General features: G+C 40.6%; 1 non-coding gene across 1 annotated transcript; it reads right to left on the reverse strand.

Annotated features, from left to right (window-relative positions):
* Positions 1 to 251: 251 nt before the first annotated feature.
* LOC115894640 lies at positions 252 to 331 on the reverse strand. The gene has a single exon (XR_004054785.1). It is a non-coding gene; the product is annotated as a small nucleolar RNA SNORD45 (small nucleolar RNA).
* Between the last annotated feature and the right edge of the window lie 19469 nt (positions 332 to 19800).

The raw sequence follows: 19800 nt of genomic DNA on the forward strand, positions 1-19800 counted from the left end.
TTGTGATTCTCTTTACATTTTATCCTTTCCTTATTGTAATAGTTCCTGCATTTCTACAAAGTCACAATAACACCATAAAAGTAATTTCTTAAAAAAATAAAAAAGGAAACAAGATAATCAAGTACTCTGAGCACTTTATTTTATTCTCTTAACTAGAATTTCAAGACCTCTGAAAAATTATATGAATGAAAATAGTGGCTTTGGGACCCAAGTTTGACATAATTTAGGGGAAGTTTTGGTTTTCTCAGCCAAAAGCTATACTATTCTAGAGTTAAAGTGTTATTATACATCAGCAATAAATTCAAGTAATACATGTCAACACACCTTGACCAGAAATTAGAAATATCTTACTGGAAACCAGAGTAATGGCCATCTGTGTTATAAATTTGCAAAGAACTTGGCTGAATTGTATCTATGTCTTAGGGCATTATGAAAGGTGGAATTGAGCAGTTATCTAGGATATTTAGTGGAATAAATGTCTATGCAAAATATTGAAGGAGCTGGCTGGCTACTTTTAACTGCATACAGTAAGATGTAAGAGGAGAGAAACTATTTAAAGATGTTCTCACTCATAGGTGGGAACTGAGCAATGAGATCACTTGGACTCGGGAAGGGGAACATCACACACTGGGGCCTATTATGGGGGGGAAGAGATTGTATTGGGAGTTATACCTGATGTAAATGATGAGTTGATGGGTGCTGATGAGTTGATGGGTGCTGATGAGTTGATGGGTGCAGCACACCAACATGGCACAAGTATACATATGCAACAAACCTGCACGTTATGCACATGTACCCTAGAACTTAACGTATAATAATAATAAAAAAGAAATTTATAATTAAAAGGCAAGCAGAGCAGAGTTCTCAGACCGGACATGTAAAGAGTGAAAGCATCTTTAGGAGAACAAGGGCCAAACAACCGTTGGACAAAGGGATTAACATGGATACAAGTAAGTCAGGTGCTATTCATCAAGACAGTAAGAGAAAGACCCCAGATTCATTTCAGAGATCTTCAAGTCTGCCCCTCTCGTTACTGGCCCAGAACAGGATCTTGAGGGCAATGTTTCCAGAGAGGTGCCAGTGGGATATCAGTATTTGCTGCCCTGAAATGCTTCAAGTCTCTGCTTCTCTCATCCTAGCACAGAATTTCTTGGCAATCCCAGCTGTACCTTAAGTGGGCCCAGCTGCAACTTGTGCTCCCACTCCAGAAGATGTAAACAGTAGCCTTGGTGGTGTCCATGTGGTGCTAATTCTATAGGTGTGCTAAACGCAAGAGCTGCGAGACCATCGTAGCCTCCACTTAGATTTCAAAGGATGTCATCGACAGCTTGGAAATGCACTGTAAAAATGTGGGGTTGGAGCCTCGACAGAAAGTCCCCACTAGGGTAATGCCTAGTGGAGCCATGGGGGTAAGGCCACCTCAGAAGCCCCGAACTATAGAGTCACCAGCATGCAACTTCAGCCTGGGAAACCTGAAGGTATGAGATTCCAACCCAGCAGAGTCACTGAGTGGACTGAGCCCAGGAAAGCCATAGGGGCAGGGCTACGTGATGCTTTGGGAGCCCAACTCTGCCCTAGTATGCCCAGGATGAGGGACATGGAGTCAAAGGAAAATATTTTCCAACTTTAAGACTTAATGTTCTTTTTTGGGTTTTGGACTTACTTGGGGAAAGTTATTCCTTCGTTTTTTGGTCTATTTCTCCCTTTTGAAATGGGAATGTCTGTCTGTCCACCTGTTGTCTTTTAGAAGCACACAATTTGTTAATTTCACAGGTTCACAACTGAAGAGCAATTTGATTTGAGTGAATCATGCCTTATGTCTCACCCATGTCTTATTCAGATGAGACTCTGGACTTTGCCCTTCTGAGTTGGTGATGAAAACAAGTTAAGAAACCCCTACAGCAATTAAGGAAACTCATCCGAAAAATTCTGTTCTTCTAGAACCTTCCTGATACCAATTCCCTGTCTTAGTTTGTTTGTGCTGTTATAACAAAATATCTGAGACTGGGTAACTTATAAAGAATAGAGATTCATTTCTTACAATTCTAGAGGGTGGAAAGTCCAAGATCAAGGGCCCCACAACTGGGGCTTTAATGCTGCATGATCACATGGAAGAAAGTGAGAAGGCAAGAGAGTGTGAGAGCAAGAGGAGGTAAGGGAGCTATTGGGATGAAATGAACATGGGACTATTTGGATGGAATGAATGTATTTTTCATGTGAGAAGAATATGAATTTTAAGGGCCAGGGGCATGGTCTCTCTCTCTCTCTCTCTCTCTCTCTCTCTCTCTCTCTCTCTCTCTGTGTGTGTGTGTGTGTGTGTGTGTGTGTGTGTGTGTATGGCTTGAATGTGTTTCTCTAAGTTCATGTGTTGGAAACTTAAACCCCAAGAAACAGTGTTGAGAGGTGGGACCTTTAAGTTGGTCTGCCTTCCTGAATGAATTCATGTTGTTATCTTGACAGTGGGTTAGTTAACATGGGAGCGGGTTCCTGAAAAAAAGATGAGTTCATCCCTCTTATCTCCTAGAACTCAAGGAGATAGAACTGTAAGAAGTAAATATCTGTTCTTTATATATTACCCAGTCTCAGATATTCTGTTATAACAGCACAAAACAGACTAAGACAGAGACTTGGTTCCAGGAATGGTTCTGGAAGAACAGAATTTTTAGGATAAGTTTTCTTAATTGGTTTGGGTGTTTCTAGAATTGGCTGCCTAATCTGATTAGACCTAAAAGTGCTGAGAACTCTACTTCTAATAGTACAGACAGCACTGATAGTTCATGGTATAAACTGTTTATAGGGATACAAAAAACAACTGTATTTGATACTCCTAATTAACCACTTATAAAAGGCAAGGAACTTGGTAACTGTGTATGTGATACCTTCGAACATCTGTGGAAAACCATAAATAGCCTAAGAGCTTCTAAGTATGCCCTGAGGGAGAATATTTTCTCCTGTAGACACAGGGCTGAAATAGCTGAAGATCAAACACAAGCCCTCATTATGCAATTGGCTGAATTACAACAAAAGTTGAATGCTCAGTCTCGAAGGCTGTCCACAGTTAAAGTGAGGGCATTGGTTGTAAAGAATGAGGTTGCATAAGTCAGAGTGTAATGGTGTGGGAAAATCCAGGTGAGGCTGGGACATCAAGCTCCTAAATTCTGATGAGCATTGTTTGCCAACAGAAGTGGCCTCTCCATTCCTAGCAGCAGCACATTCCCACCCACAGTGAGATCAGCCTTTCCACCTCTGACAGAGGGGATTAACTCTGTATTTGCCTGAGGAAATGGCAATGTCCTCCTCTGAGTCAGTTGTCAAGCAAGGCAATGCTGATGCTCCTCAGGACTCAACTCTATCACCCCTCTTTGCCTCTAGATCTATAAAGAGATTCAAGCCCCAGTAGGCCCCTAAGAGTGAGGTACAAAGTGTGGCCCACCAGCAGGTGCATTACACTACAAAAGAACTACTTCAGTTTTTTAATTTATAGAAGCAGAAATCTGGGGAACATGTACGGGAATAGATATTAAGGGTGTGGGATAATGGTGGAAGGAACATAAAGTTGGATCAGACCAAATTTATTAATACGGGCCTACTAAGCTCAGATTATGCACTTAATGTTGCAGTTCAGGGAGTTAGGAAAGGTGCTAACACTTTGGTTGGTTGGCTAAAACATGGATCAAAAGATAGCCCACAGTGAGTGAGTAGGAGATGACCTAAACATCCCATCTCCCTGTTTACAATAGAGGAAGGGATGCAAGCGCTTAGGGAGACTAGAATGCTAGAATGTATTTGTCACTTAAAACCTACTCACCCACACATACCTTTCACCAATATTTTGATAAATAGATTTGTAAGGGGAGCCCCAACATCCCTGAAGAGTTCTGTGATTTGCAGTCATTCAATTGAAAAAAGAAAAATGCAATGGTAATGATTGGATCCCAGGGTGGCAGGGGACAAGTGGCAGCATTCAATCATCCATAACAAGGCAGGCGTAGGTACCATAATGGACATCAGAAGCAAAGCAACATTCAGAATAGTCTGACTCATGTAGATTCATATGCTGAATGAAGGTGGTGCTGGCTAGTTAATCATGATGTTCCTAGAAGTGAAATAAAGAATAAACCTACTAAGTTCTTACTTGATCTGTATTGGCAGAAAACTTTCAGGTCAAGTGGACAAGAGTTGAATTCAAATCATAAAAAGAGGGAATCACAGCTCCTCAATCAGTTCCCAGACCTGAGCCAGTTTACAGATCCAGAACCTCTTGAATGAAGAGGAGGCTGGGTCGCCTCTAGGAAGAATCCTGGTACATTAGTGAGAATTTACCGTTAATCTATCTTCCATTCTTCCCCAAAGGGACTTACTGCCTTTTACCAGGGTAACTGCATTGTAGGAAAGAAAATAATCAAACCTTTCAGGGTTACTAGATCCTGACTCTCAACTAACAAGAGTCTTGAAACATCATTGCAGCCACCCAGTCAGAGTAGGGGCTTCTGGAGGTCCCATCATCAATGCAGTTTTAGCTCAAGTCTGCCTTCCAGTGGGTACCCAAAACCCATCCAGTGGTCATCACCCCAGTTCCAAATGTATAATTACAATAGACATACTCAGCAGCTTTTGTTCTTTAACTTGTGTACTGAGGGCTGTTATAATGGTAAAGACCAAATACAAGCCTTTAGAGCAATCTCTGCTTAAGAAAATGGTAAACTAAAACCAATACCATATCCCTGGAGACAAATGCAGAGATTAGTGCTAACATCAAGGACCTGAAAGATACAGGGGTGATGATTCCCTCCACATCCTCATTTAACTCTCCTATTTGGCCTGTGCAGAAGATATGGATTCTGGAGAATAACAGTGAATTATTAGCTTAACCAAGTGGTGACTCCAATCACAGCTGCTATACAAGATGTGGTTTCATTGCTTGAGCAAACTGACACATCTCCTGGTACTTGGTATGCAGTTATAGATTTGGCAAATGCCTTTTTCTCCTTTTCTGTCTATAAGGCAGTTTGCTTTCAGTTGGCAAGGCCAGCAATACACCTTCACTGTCCTACATCAGGGATACATCAACTCCCCAGGCCTATGTCATAGTTTAGTTTGCAGGGATCTTGATCATTTTCCCTTCCACAAGATATCACACTGGTCCATTACATTGATTACACTCTGCTAATTGGACCTAGTAAGTAGTGAAGTAGTGACAACTGTGCACTTATTAGTAAGACATTTGCATGTCAGAGAATGGAAAATAAATACAACTAAAGTTTGGGGTTCTTCTGCCTCAGTGAAATTTCTAGGGGTCCAGTGGTGTAGGGCACATTAAGATATCCCTTCTAAGTGAAGAATAAGTTGTTGCATCTGGCCTTTCCTGCAACCAAGAAAGAGGTACAACGCCTAGTAGGCTTATTTGAATTTTTGGAAGCAGCACACTTCTCATTTGGGTGTGTTATTCCAGTGCATCTACTGAGTGACTGAAAAATCTGCTAGTTTTGAGTGGGGCCCAGAACAAGAGGAGGCTCTGCAACAGCTCCAAGCTGTTGTGCAAGCTGCTCTGCCATTTGAGTCATATAATCCAGCAGATCCAATGGTACTTTAGATGTCAATGGCAGATAAGGAAGCTGTTTGGCTGCTTTGGCAGGCCCCTATAGATGAATCACAGCAGAGGTCCTTAGGATTTTGGAGTAAAGTCCTACCATCATCTGCAGATAATTGCTCTCCTTTTGACAGACAGCTCTTGGCCTGCCACTGGGCCTTAGTAGAAACTGAACATTTGACCATCATTCACCAAGTTACCATGCCATCTGAGCTGCCTGTCATGAATTGCATGCTATCTGACTCATCAAGTCATAAGGTTGGGTGTGCACAGCAGCACTCTGTCATCAAATGGAAGTAGTATATACATGATCAGGCCTGAACAGGTCCTAAAGGTACAAGAAAGTTACGTGAAGAAGTGGACCAAATGTCCATGGTTCCTACTCCTTCTACACTGCCTTCTCTCTCCCAGCCTGCACTTACGACTTCATAAGGAGTACTCTATGATAAGATTACAGAGGCAAAGAAGACTAGGGCCTGGTTTACAGATTGTTCTGCACAATATGCAGGCAACACCTGAAAGTGGACAGTTGTAGCCCTACAACCCATTTGGGGAACATCTCTGAAGGACAGTGGTAAAGGGAAATCTCAATGAGCAGAACTTCAGGCAGTGCATTGGGTTGCACCCTTTGCTTGGAAAGAGAAATGACCATATGTGCAATTTTATACCAACTTATGGGCTGTAGCCAAGGTTTGGCTGGATGGTCAGGGACTTCATTGGAAAATTAATGACAAAGACATCTGGGAAAGAAGTATGGATAGGCTTCCCTGAGTGAGTGAAAGATGTGAAGGTATTTGTGTTACATATGAATGCTCACCAAAGGATGATCTCAGCAGAGGAGGATTGTAATAATCAAGTAAATAGGATGACCCATTTTATGGATATTAGTCACTCTTTTCCCAGCCACCCAATAGGCTCATAAAAAAAGCGACCATAGAGGCAAGAATGGAAATTATGTATGGGCTTAGCAAAATGGACTTCTACTCACCAAGATTAATCTGGCTAGAGCCACCTCTGAGTGCTCAATCTGCCAGCAGCAAAGACCAGCATTGAGCCACTGATATGATCCCTGGGGTGACCAACCAGCTACCTGGCAGCAGATTGATTACACGGTACTGCTTACATCATGGAAGGAACAGCACCTTACTAGGATAGAAACTTACTCTGAATATGGATTTGCCTTTCCTGCATTCATTGCTTCTGTCAAAGCTAGCACCCACAGACTTACAGAATGCCTTATCTAACATCGTGGTGTCCCACACAGCATTGCTTCTGACCACGCAACTCACTTCACAGCCAAAGAAGTACAGTAATGGCTTCATGCTCATGGCATTTACTGGTTTTACCATGTTCCCCGTCATACTGAAGCAGCTGACTTGATAGAACAGGGTGACAGTCTTTTGAAGTTGCAGTTACAATGCCAGCTAGATTGTCACCTACTGCTATATTTTGTAGGGTTGGGCAAAGTTCTCTGGAAGGTTGTATATGTTCTGAATCAGCATTCAATATGTGGTACTGTTTCACAGTGAGGATTCATAGGTTCAGAAATCAAGGGATAGAAATGGAAGTGGCACCACTCACCATCTCCCCTAGTGACCGACTAGCCAAATTTTTGTTTCCTGTTCCCACAACTTTATGCTCTGCTAGTCAGAGGGAGGAAAACGTCCATCAGGGACAATAATGTTTCCACTGAACTGGAAGTTAAGACTGCCACCTAGCCTCTTTGGGCACTTTATGCCTCTGAGTCAACAGACTAATAAAGAAGTTGTAGTGTTGGCTGGGATGACTGAGCCAGGCTTCCCAGAGGAAATTGGAGCTACTACTCCATAATGGATGTAAGGAATACAGGAGATCCCTTAGAAAGTGTCCTAGTATTACCGTGCCCTGTGATTAAGGTCAATGGGAAATTGCAACAACCCAATCCCGGGAGGACTACAAATGGTCCAGACCCTTCAGAAATGAAAGTTTCAGTTACCACGCCAAATAAAGAACAATGACCAGCTGGGGTGCTTGCTAAAGGCATAGGGAATATTGAATGGTTTACAGAAAGTAGTTATAAATATCAACTATCACGGCATAACCAGTTACAGAAAGGAGAACTATTTCGTGAATATTTCTTCCCTACGTGGTTAAAAATGTGTTTGTGTGTATGTATATACATATATTAGGCAAATATCTTTGTTTTCATTCTTCTCTTATTCCTTTATCATGTAACATAAGACATATTGACTTTATAACAATATTTAAGTACTGTTCATTTTACATCAAAGTATTTAAGTTATGGACTATCAAGAGAATAGCAAACATCACCCAAGGACTTCACTTGAGGGAGGGATTAGCTCATTTTCAGTAGGAACTATTACCTTGCTATTACCTTTGTTTGGAGATCAAGTATGGTTTAAGGAAATGCATATGGGTGCCAAGTTGACATGAGGTGGACTTCTGATGGTTAATTTTAGTTGTCAACTTAACAGTATTTTGAAATACCCAGAGAGTTTGTAAAGAATTGCTTCTGGCTCTGTCTGCAAGGGTGTTTCCAGAGGAGAGTGACATGGGAGTCAGTGAACTGAGTGAGGCAGATCTGCCCTCAATGTGGATGGGCACCATCCATTTGGATGAAGGTCCAGATAGAACAGATAAGGAAGAGGAAAAGAGATTTCCTTTCTCTTCCACCCTCCTGGAGCCGGGATGCTCTTCTCCTGCTTTTGGACATCAGAACTCCAGGCTCTCTGGCCTTTGGATTCCAGGACTATGCCAGTGCCCACCCCTCCCCATGTCTCACTCAGGCCTTTGCCATTGAACTAAGAATTACATCATCTGTGTCCCCTCTTCTGAGGCTTTTGAGCTAGGACTGAGTCACACTGTCACCATCCCAGTGTCACCAGCCTGCAGCAGGCCTGTCATGGGACTTCTCAGCCTCCATAATCATGTGAGCCAAATTCCCTAATAAATCCCTATCTACCTATCTATCTATCTCTCCTACTTGTTCTGTCTCTCTGGAGAACCCTGGCTAATACACAGTACTGTGCTTTGAACTCCTCACAAGAAAGGTCCTAAATAGTTAATGTCTATTATAAATATTCTCCTGAAATAGCTCAAATCCATTGATAGATATTATATATAAATGCAAAAATATGAATTATTTAAGCACACTTCTTAAAACTAGGAAAATATATTTTCTTTGATTGATAGCTTACTTACCTATATTTTTCTCCTTAGAAATCACTTTCAGACAAGCAGCATGTCAGAGTTCTTTATGGGAACAAAATTTAACTCAAATCGTGTTGTGGCTGTGTTTCAGTCAAGTTGATTATAGAGCCAGAAGACTAAGACTTGGTGTTTGTGGAAGGCAGAGGCAGATACAGATCTTGCACGAAAGCCTGTCCCTTGAAATTAGAGATGGATGAGAGATATGGACTTATTTTTTAGGATATGTTCCTTCCTGGATGTCAGATGCCATTTGTCATACCACAGATTTTGCTGTCTATCAGGATCTAGGTAAAAAAGGTATTTCAGAGCCTAAGGAGTTTCTCTCCATATGAGCATTTTATCCAAAGAAGCAGTCTCAATTTCTCTGAGAAGTTTAGAAACTTGGAGAACAGTACAACAGTGTGTGCACCACGATATTTGGTAGGTTAGTTTTGTAGCTCTGCTACTTTCTAATTTTAGAATCTACATTAATTCATTTATTCTTCCAGGGTGATTTCAACAAATCCATGTGTTCATGGTCTAAACATGAACCACATGACTGTAAACAGTTTTCACAGATGACCAACTTAATACCAGTGAGTAGTTGAGAAACTGGAAGAATCAATTTCTTAAAAGTTGCAGATAAGAGCATAGTTTGACAATATGCTTCAAAACACTTAAAAAAAAGTGCATACCTAGTCACATAGGAAGTTTAGTCACAGGGTTATAACTTGAGGACATAATTAGACAATTGTGCAAAGATTTGTGAACACAAATGTTCATTATAGAATCATTTATGTTAGAGAAAACCTTATAAATAATCTAAGAGGTCAGCAATAACGGGTTGATTTGATAAATTATGATACATACAAATCTACATATGATGTAACACTACTCATACCTTAAAAGTAATCTTATAGAAGACTATTTAATGGGTAGAAAATTTTCAAGATATATTAATTAAAAATCAGATCATAAAAATATATGTAGACTGCAATCCTTTTAAATGTATACATGTACACGTGTGTGTATATGTGTATGTGTGTGTGTATATATGTGTGTCTATATACATATACATATATACATACACATAGAGGAAAATACTGAGCTCTGATGACATAATGTGTGGCTGTTTTGTGCTTCTTTTCTATTTTCCACATTTTAGATTAATAATTTATTATAAATGGTATATTATTTTAAAAACAAAACAAAAAACAGAATTCCTGGTGACATACCATGCACGTAGGAAGCCCAGGCCTTAGGTGACAATATTTTAATAGGACTGCTTTTACAGAAGTTTGATGAACATGATGGAAGGGATATGCACGCATATACATACACATAAGCACATGCACGCAGTAAAGTACATTTTTGACACCACCTTTAACTTTCACTGTCTGTCTTAATGTTTTAAGTATTTTCAAGTTGGAGTGACTAGTGGAGAATGTTTGAGAGAATTCCCTTTCGTCAGCCTCAGATCTCCCTGATGGGCAGCTCTGCTTGAGTAGAATTTCCTAGACTCTCTCAGCTGCTGACGTTGCCCCTGCCCAAGAGAGAAGGAGTGATTTGTTTGCTGGTAACACAGAGTCTGCCTCTCCTGGGCTTTTCTCTCTCCTTGTGGAGGTGCCTGTTCTCAGGGCACATTCTCAGTTTCTCTCTGCGGTGATCTTCCTTCAGTAGTCTGGGAGAAGCCTGTGGCTGTTCAGCTGTGTTGAAAGTGGATAGGGAAAAATGTCAAATGCATTATATGGTGTTAAAAAGCCACAATTGTGTTAATATCCTGAAATCCAGCTTTAATCGGTAATATATTTGATTTTTAAAATCTTCTCGTAGATACAGAAGTCAATTGTTTCCCTATATGCCACCAGTGAACAATTGACATTTGAAATAAAAAACACAATGGCGTTTATATTAACACCAAAAATCCCCAAACAAACATAACTTAGGGATAAGTCTAACAAAATGTGTACAAGATCTGTAAGAGGAAAATGAAAACCTTCTCATCAAAAGAAATCAAAGAAGATCTAAATAAATGGAGAGATATTCCATATATGTGGATAAGAAGACTCAATATTGTCAAAACGTCAGTTCTTTTCAACTTGATCTAGAGATTCAGTGTAATCCCAATCAAAATCCTAGCAAGTTATTTTGTGGATATTGACAAACTGGTGGTTTTAAAGTTTATATGGACAGACAAAAAACCTCAGAATAGCCAATGCAATATTGAAGGAGAAGAACAAAGTCAGAGAACTGACACTACCTGACTTCAAGACTTACTATAAAGCTACAGTAATCAAGACAGTGTGGTATTGGTGAAAGAATGGACAAATAGATCAATGGAACAAAAGGGAGTCCTGAAATAGATACACACAAATATAGTCACCTTATCTTTGATAAAGGAACAAAGGCAATACAGTGGAGAGAAGTTAATCTTTTCAACAAATGGTGCTGGAGCAACTGGACATCTACATACAAAGAATTAATCTAGACACAAAACTTATGCCTTTCATAAAAATTAACTCATACATAGATCATAGACCTAAATATGCAACACAAACCTATAAAACTAGAAGATAATGTAAGAGAAAATCTAGGTGATCCCGGGTATGACAATGACTAAAACCATAACACTGAAAGCAGAATCCATGAAAGAAAAACCTAGTAAGTTGGACTCCATTAAAATGAAAAATTTCTGCTCTGTGAAAGACACTGTTAAGAATATTAGAAGACAAGCCACAGACTGGGAGAGATAAAATAACCTGCAAAATACATAATTAGATAAAGAGTTGGCATCCAAAATATTCAAATAACTCTTAAAACTCAGTGATTGACAAACAACCCAATTAAAATCTACACCTACCTGTCTCTTATGTCCATATGACAATTGGTTATTAACTTGTAAGAGTAAGAAATATGTATTGTTTATGCAACCTTCTCTCTGACAACAACAAAAAAAAGATCCATGATGGAATAACTTTATGAAGGAAATGTATAAAGAAGATAAAGTTCTCAGGCAATTCATGGGTAACTTATAGGGAGTTGAAGCTGAATGAGATGTTTATTGGAGAGTGGTGGGACACATTAGCAGGAATGTACTCATTTGTTCCTATGGGGTACATGGAAGAAGTAGAGGCAGAAAGAGGCTAGAGGAGGTTTGTTTGATTACAGAAGGAGGCAAGACAGGGAAAAGTTTACAAACTCAAGCTTAAAAGGCAAGTTACCTTGTGTGAACCTTGGCTCTGTCCCTTATAAGCTGTGGGAGCTTGGACAAGTCATTCAACCTCTTGGGGGCTTCAGTTTCTTCATCTATAAAGTAGGAAAAATAATGTAAGTAAGCACTTAATAAGCATTAGTTATTAAAACAAACAGAATATTCAGGAAGGTAGGCTGTTCTCTCATGCTTCCTGCCTTGTTGTTCACACTGCAGACTAGATCTTTCTGGCTAATTCTTGGTGTTAGAAGCATTTACCTTAAACGTCTTTAAAGGGAGGAGCGAACGCAACAACCAGTTCAACTACATTGAAGCAGTGCATTAAGTAAATAAAAAGAAATACATTATAGACATACTTGAATCGTAGGTTGAATATTTGGAGGTGACATATGCTCCCTGCTTAGAATCATCTGCAGAAAGATACAATGTTTCTTGAAAAGTGGTAATTATTGTATCCCTATATGAAGCAATAAAACACTTACCTTGGATCACCAGGGATGCACTAATCTTTTACTAAACTCACCAAGCTTTGCCTCTGGTCTCAATGAGATGGGGGAAACTGCAGCCAACATTTTGCTGTGACTTAATGTGGCTTTGTATAGAGCTAAGATACATGGCCAGGGATACCTGATTCAAGTTATGCATGGACCCTCCTGTACAACAGAAATGACCAGCAAGGAAAGTTACTAAAACATAGTTATACCTCAATAAGTGCATTTGTCATTCTTGGTATTCTGCTAATTATTATTATTATTATTATTATTATTATTATTATTATTTTAGGGACAGTGTCTGGCTCCGTCACTAGGCTGGAGTGCAGTGGCATGATCATAGTTCACTACAGCCTCAAACTCCTAGGCTCAAGCAGTCCTCCTGCCTCAGTCTCCCAAGTAGGTGGGACTTCAAGCATAGACTGGGTCTTGCTGTGTTGCCCAGGCTGGTCTCAAACTCCCGGCCTCAAGTGATCCTTCTGCCTCATACTCCCAAAGCATTGGGATTACAGGCATGAGCCACCATACCCAACAAATTAATATTTTTAAGAGGTTAAATGTTTGTTCTATACGCCACATAGGAAGGAAATGAGGAGCCAATATTAAAATGAGACCTGTCTGCCATCCAAACCTAGATGTTTTGAGTTGCATATGCTAGAGGGTAAATTCGAATTCTGATTGTAAGGTTGAAGCCGAAAGTGCTAGTCAGTTCAATGACTAATTTGAAAAACTATACAGTCAGCACTGGAGAATATTTCTTTTAAATACATTGGGCATCTGTCAATTGAAATCAGGAGTTCCAAATGGTCAAAGTAAGCCAACAAAGTATTTCTAAATGAGTTCTGCCAATCGTATTTTTTAATATATAAGAATAATTTTCAATTAGTACACTAATTATTAGTATGTGGAAGGACACTGCTAAAAGATTCAAAAACAACTTCTTCCCATTGATGAGTAAATCAGTCCCATGATATTAAGTTTATAATATTTGCTGGCAGGGTAAACTTTGCTTTCAAGACTGTGCAAAGTTAAACGTCTGACTTTATCATGTTTTTAATTCAATTAAAGTCTATATTTGAAGGCATTTCATATAAATATAAATATAAACACAGGACATGAGCTAAATAATTCCAAGAGTTTTTGTGAAAAACTTGTGATCCCTGGTTGTCAAAGTATATAATAGACAAAGTATCCCTCATTGTCTATTACTCACTCCTCTGCCCAAGTGCTAGAACTTCAGCTGAGCACAGAATGCTTTAATTTGGAGATGAAGAAGGTTTTTTTTTTTCTAAGTAGAAAGCATACCATTGAGAATATGAATCACTAAGGGTGACATTAAATCTTGCAAAGAGATAATATATGTTCCTGTGGTGGCTCAAGAGACTAACAATAAATGTTAAATATTAATAAGATTGTAGAAATCCTCATGGATACGGTCATAAAGTAGCACTAGAAAAGGGAAAAAGACAGAGAAAATAAAAAGCATGGATCTATGTAGTGGTCTTTAGCATCGTGCAGTGTATGTTTTATATTTGGGGAAAAGGTAAATAAAGAGAAGCGATCATGGAACCCACAGGGAAAACCCAGATTTGGGGGCATATAAAATTTAAAAATAGATCATATTCTTCAGAGACAGGGAGGCAGTAGACTCTCCTCTTGTGCTATGAGATGCAAAGGAATTAGTCCCCACTTTGAAGAAGAATTCTCTTATGAAGCTTGAGAGTGAATCCATTTGCTCTCGAGTTCATGGTTTTCTTAGCTTTTGCGCTTGCTTTGGTCTCGAGGGATAATAGAAACAATAGTGCTGACAGAGGACAGTAGTGTCAAGCCATCATTCAGAGAGCAATGGCTGGTTGGGCTAGGCCAGGACTCAGCCCTACCTAGTGGCCCCTCTTCAAAGCCTGAAGCCTTCCAAGTCTCTGAGTATATCAGCAGACCAATTATGAGAAAGAGAGTTTCTGTCGATAACACTGGCTCACCCTGCACTTAATTCTGAAATGAGCCCTACTTTTAGACTCCCTTCCTTCCACCCTGACTATACCAAGCCTGAGGGATAGGGGCACGTGGGCTGGGCTGCAGTGGTCTCTGACTGAAGAGAAAATGCATTTTCTCCCATATAAAATAAAAACAGAAAAAAGGCAAGAAAGTACTATGTTTACATCCCCTTGAGGGTTCAGACCCATGTCTAGTTTGGATTGCTACATTAAAAAAAAAAAAAGAAAAAAAGAAAAAAAACTGGATCTACTGGAGGTAGTTAGCAGAATAGCAAAGAAAACTAGTTGAAGGCTAAGTAAAGTGTGTATGGCCCGCGGGGAGTATGTGGAGCCTCTCAGTGAAGCATATACCATCTCCATCAGATGCAGTGGGGGCTGGATGCCAAAAACCAAAGAAGACATGAGCCTAATCCCAGCACTTTGGGAGGCTGAGGCGGGTGGATCACTTGAGGTCAGGAATTCACGACCAGCCTGGCCAACATAGTGAAAACTCATCTCTACTAAAAATACAAAAATTAGCCATGCATGGTGGTACGAATCTGAAATCCCAGCTACTTGAGAGGCTGAGCAAGAGAATTGCTTGAACCCAGGAGGCGGAGGTTGCAGTGAGCCAAGACTGTGCCACTATACTCCAGCCTGGGGAACGAGAGCCCGTCTCAAAAAAAAAAAAAAAAAAAAAAAAAAAGTCAAAACCCCGTCAATCAGACTAATTTCTAAAACCAATAATCATAAAAACACCATAAAGTCAGTGCATTCACTCCCCACATACACAGCAGGCACGGTAAAAATGCATTGCAAGGAACAATTCTCACCAGTTTATCCAACTTTGCAAATTAGTCCAGCCACCCTCACTTCTAGCCAGTCAGCCTTAGCGCAGGAGGCACTGAAATCAGAAAACCCTGAGGAAGTGAGCACAGAAGTGTGAGAAGAGAGCTTCGTAAAGACTCTCTTGCCCGCTAAGATGAGAGGCTGACATTTTTCAAAGACAGAGGGGAAAAGGTGGGAAGTCAGCCTACCAAGAAGATATCAGCAGAGTTGAACCTATGATTTCAACTTAGATATGCAACTTAGTTGCCAGGAGAGCTGTGTCTGAGATATCTTGGGAAGAAATAACATCCTGGATTGATGGGCTAGACATGGGGGAGCTTGTGGATTTAAAAGCAGTCCATTCAGCCTGTCTGCCCCAGACTTAAGTAAAAGTCTGACTTTATGCCACTCAGACAGGAGTTAAAAGAGGCTCACGCTAGAAAAACAGTTTCAATTTGGAAGATAAAAGTTGCCTGAATTCTTACTCAGCACTTCAGCCCCTTGTCTGATCCTAACTTTGTACCCAGATTTGATCCTTTTTATACCTTGAGTTATTTGTAAATTGCTTTGAAGACAAAATCAAGACTTGCTCATTTATTGAATTCCCCACTGTGGCTAATGCAGAACTTTGAACACAGTGCCATTCCCATTAAATGTTTCTTAAGTCGATCTGTAAAATAAACCATGCTTAGGGATTTAAGAAACTAGGGGTCATGATTTTATTAGGTGTATGGGATTGTTCCAATTACATACATGGGAAGCCATCTAGGGTTGTGGGGCAAGGCATGACGTTTTGAGTCAGGCTGGCCTGGGTTTAAGTTCCTGTGCAGCCATTCTTTGCCATGTGACCTTGGCAAGTTGCTTTTTCCATGTGTGTTCATCTCTGGGGTCATCCCTGAGCTGCCTTTTTCCAAGTCTCAGTTTCCTCATCTGCAAAATAGTGATTCTCATAGTACCTGCTGCATAGAAAAATAACAGCATCTACTTCAAAGAATCTACTTCTTCATGAGGGTAATACCTCATAATCCTTGCAGGGATTAAGTGGGAATCATGGTTGTACAGCTCTTAGCACAGTTGCTAGCATATATCTGTGCCTCATTAAAGAGGAGTTATTAATAATAATAACAATAACATTACCATTTTCAGTTACTACTTCAGCTTTGGATTTATTTTGAATGACAATTTTCACTCCCATATTGACAAATTAATAACCAATTCCAAATAAATGTGCCCAAGCTTTCCTCAAACACTGGTATCATTGGTACTATCATGTTAAGGTGGAATTGTGTTTTGACCGTTTGATCAAGGTCCTTCTGATTTTTTAATTAAAAATATTAAGATAATCCATTGAACACATGAATTATATGCAGTGTTATGGAATTGCTTGTGGAATAACAATAGCTAATGTTTATTGATCATCTACCATATGCTTTGCCTTGTGCTGAGGACTTGATATCCAATACTCAGATCAGCCAGGATTTTAGCTCTGATTTACAGATGAAGGAAAGAAAGCTCAAACAGATTGAGTACTTTGCTCTGGTCAGAAAGTAGCAGAGGCCTGATTTTCGCTGGGCTCCAAACTCAAAGTGTGTGCCCTTGCCAGGACTCCTGACATCTAGAGTATTCGCCTTCGGGATCTGTACCTGGTGCCTTGCCCAGAAGTTTCACAGTGGTGATGCACTCCCCAACCCCATTTCAGCAGCTGGGGTTACACTCTACGGCCTGTCTTCCAGGATTCCACTGTTGCATTTTAACCCTGTGCGGTTACACCAATGTACATTATTCATTTAGAAAGTTGGAAACCACATCTGGTGTTTCCAACATTCACAATAAACAGCAAGAACATTTGAGAGTAGATTTTCCTTGCCAGCAAACATGGACATTTATCATATTTCACCACTTCTCTGTACACACACCACCTTATTCCTCCAGCACTTTCTTGCACTGTTCCTTCTGTCATTGAACACACATGTTATGTTGTGTGCTTACAGTGCAATAGAACAAGTCCTCTTGCAAACATTCCCTATGATTCTAATTGTCCTTAACACTTCTCTTGCCGAGTTTGGAAGACCAAAATGTGAGAAAACAATACCTTTGGTATATGGGTTTGAGAGAATATGTACAGTGAAATGTTCACAATTGCCTTCAGTTCTCCCACAAATAAGCATTCAAGGGGCTCCTGTTATGTGCCAAGTGCTGTGCTAGGCTAAGAGTGCTATTAGCAAGAATGGAATGCCTTCTCTCAAGGAGCTTTCAGTCATATGTGGGAGACTAGGATGCAGAACAAGTTTCATTCTAATATGGTATGTGCTGGGTAGAAGTATATGCTGTGTTTGCCATTGAGAAAAGGCCATGTGAAAGGCATCCCTGGGTGCGTGGAGGCAAAGCAAGTCATAAATGATTGGGGTAAGTAGATGATGTGTCAGCTAAGTACAAGAAGCTTGGTGTTACAGGACCAGTGGATCTCAAACTGTGGTCCCTAGAGCTACAGCTCAACATCTACTATGTTCCAGGAAGTATCCGAGCCCTGGAGACACAGAAGGGAACAAAATAGAATTGATAGAAATGGACTGCCTGAAGCTTACTCTCTGCTGTTGATATGTTATGTAATCTTAGGTAAGTTACTTCACTCTTTGGACTGAATTTCTTGATCTTCAAGAGAGAGAGATTGAAGACAATCACTAATATTCTTTTGTTGACTTTAACGCCTTAAGATTCTATATAATAAAGATTTCCGAAAAGGTTAATATTTTTTTCATGGAATGTTACTGAGTACGCTGTGAGCCATACACCATCCTGGGCTCTGGAGTTCACTGAGGACGAAAGTGCACAGTCACTGCTCCTGTGGAATTCACCAGCTGTGTAGAAAACAATTTTAAATAAAATGTATAGACATGTATTACTAATTGTATTAGTCTATTTTCATATTGCTATAAAGAACTACCTGAGACGGGGTAATTTATTAAGAAAAAGGGGTTTGATTGACTCACAGTTCTGCAGGCTGTACAGGAAGCATGGCTGGGGAGGCCTCAGGAAACGTACAATCATGGTGGAAGGTGAAGGGGAAACAGGCACGTCTTATGTGGCCAGAGAAGGAGGAAGAGAGAGAGAAGGGAGGTGTCACACACTTTTAAACAACCAGATCTTGTGAGAACTCACTCACTAGCACTAAAACAAGCCCCCATGATCCAATCACCTCCCACCAGGCCCTTCCTCCAACATTGTGGAATACAGTTAGACATGAGATTTGGGCGAGGACACAAATCCAAACCATATCATTCTGCCCCTGGCCTCTCCCAAATCTCAAGTCCTTCTCACATTCTCACATTGCAAAGTACAATCGTCCCTTCTCAACAGTCCGCTAGTCTTAACTCATTTCAGCATTAACTCTTAAGTCTACAGTCCAAAGTCTTATCAGAGACAAGGCAAGTCCCTTCTGCCTATGAGGCTGTAAAGTAAAAAATAAGGCAAACAAGTTAGTGGCCGGGCGCAGTGGCTCACACCTATAATCTCAAGACTTTGAGAGGCTGAGGCAGGTGAATCACAAGGTCAGGAGTTCAAGATCAGCCTGGCCAAGATGATGAAACTTCTCTCTACTAAAAATACAAAAAATTGACCAGTGGTGGTAGTGGGCACCTGTAATCCCAGCTACTCAGGAGGCTTAGGCAGAGAATTGCTTGAACCTGGGAGGCAGAAGTTGCAGTGAGCTGAGATCACACCACTGCACTCCAGCCTGGGCAACAGAGTGAAACTCCATCTCAAAAAAAAAAAAACAAAAAACAAAAAACCCACAAGTTAGTTATTTCCAAAATACAATGGGAGTGCAGGCATTAGGTAAATACACCCATTCCAAAAGGGAGAAATCAGTCAAAACAAAGGGGCCATAGGTCCCAAGCAAGTTCAAAAATCAGCAGGGCAGCCATTAAATCTTAAAGCTCCAAAATAATCTCTCTTAACTCCATGTCTCTCATCTAGGATACACTGAGGCAGAGGGTAAGCTCTTAAGACCTTGGGCATCTCCATCTCTGTGGCTCTGCAGGGTATAACCCACTCAGCTGCTTTCATGGGCTGGTACTGAGTGCCTGCGGCTTTTCCAGGTGTGTGGTGCAAGCTGTCAGTGGATCTACCATTCCAGGGTCTGGAGGACAGTAGCCCTCTTCTCTCAGATCTAGTAGGCAGTGACCCAGTGGAAATTCTATGTGGGGGTTCCAACCTCACATTTCCCCTCCACACTGCCCTAGTAGAGGTTCTTAATGAGGGCTCTTCCCCTGCAGCAGACTTCTTCCTGGACATGCAGACATTTCCATACATCCTCTGAAATCTAGGCAGAAGCTACCAAACTTCACCTCTTGTCCTCTGCACACCCACAGGCTTAACACCGTGTGGAAGCCACCAAAGCTTATGGCTTACACCCTTTGAAGCAATGGCCTGAGACATATCTGGGGCTCATTAGCCACATCTGGAGCTGGAGCAACTGGAACACAGGGAGCAGTGTTCTGAGGTTGTGCACGACAGCAG

Source organism: Rhinopithecus roxellana, chromosome 18, assembly GCF_007565055.1.
Source record: "Rhinopithecus roxellana isolate Shanxi Qingling chromosome 18, ASM756505v1, whole genome shotgun sequence".
Lineage (NCBI taxonomy): Eukaryota > Metazoa > Chordata > Mammalia > Primates > Cercopithecidae > Rhinopithecus > Rhinopithecus roxellana.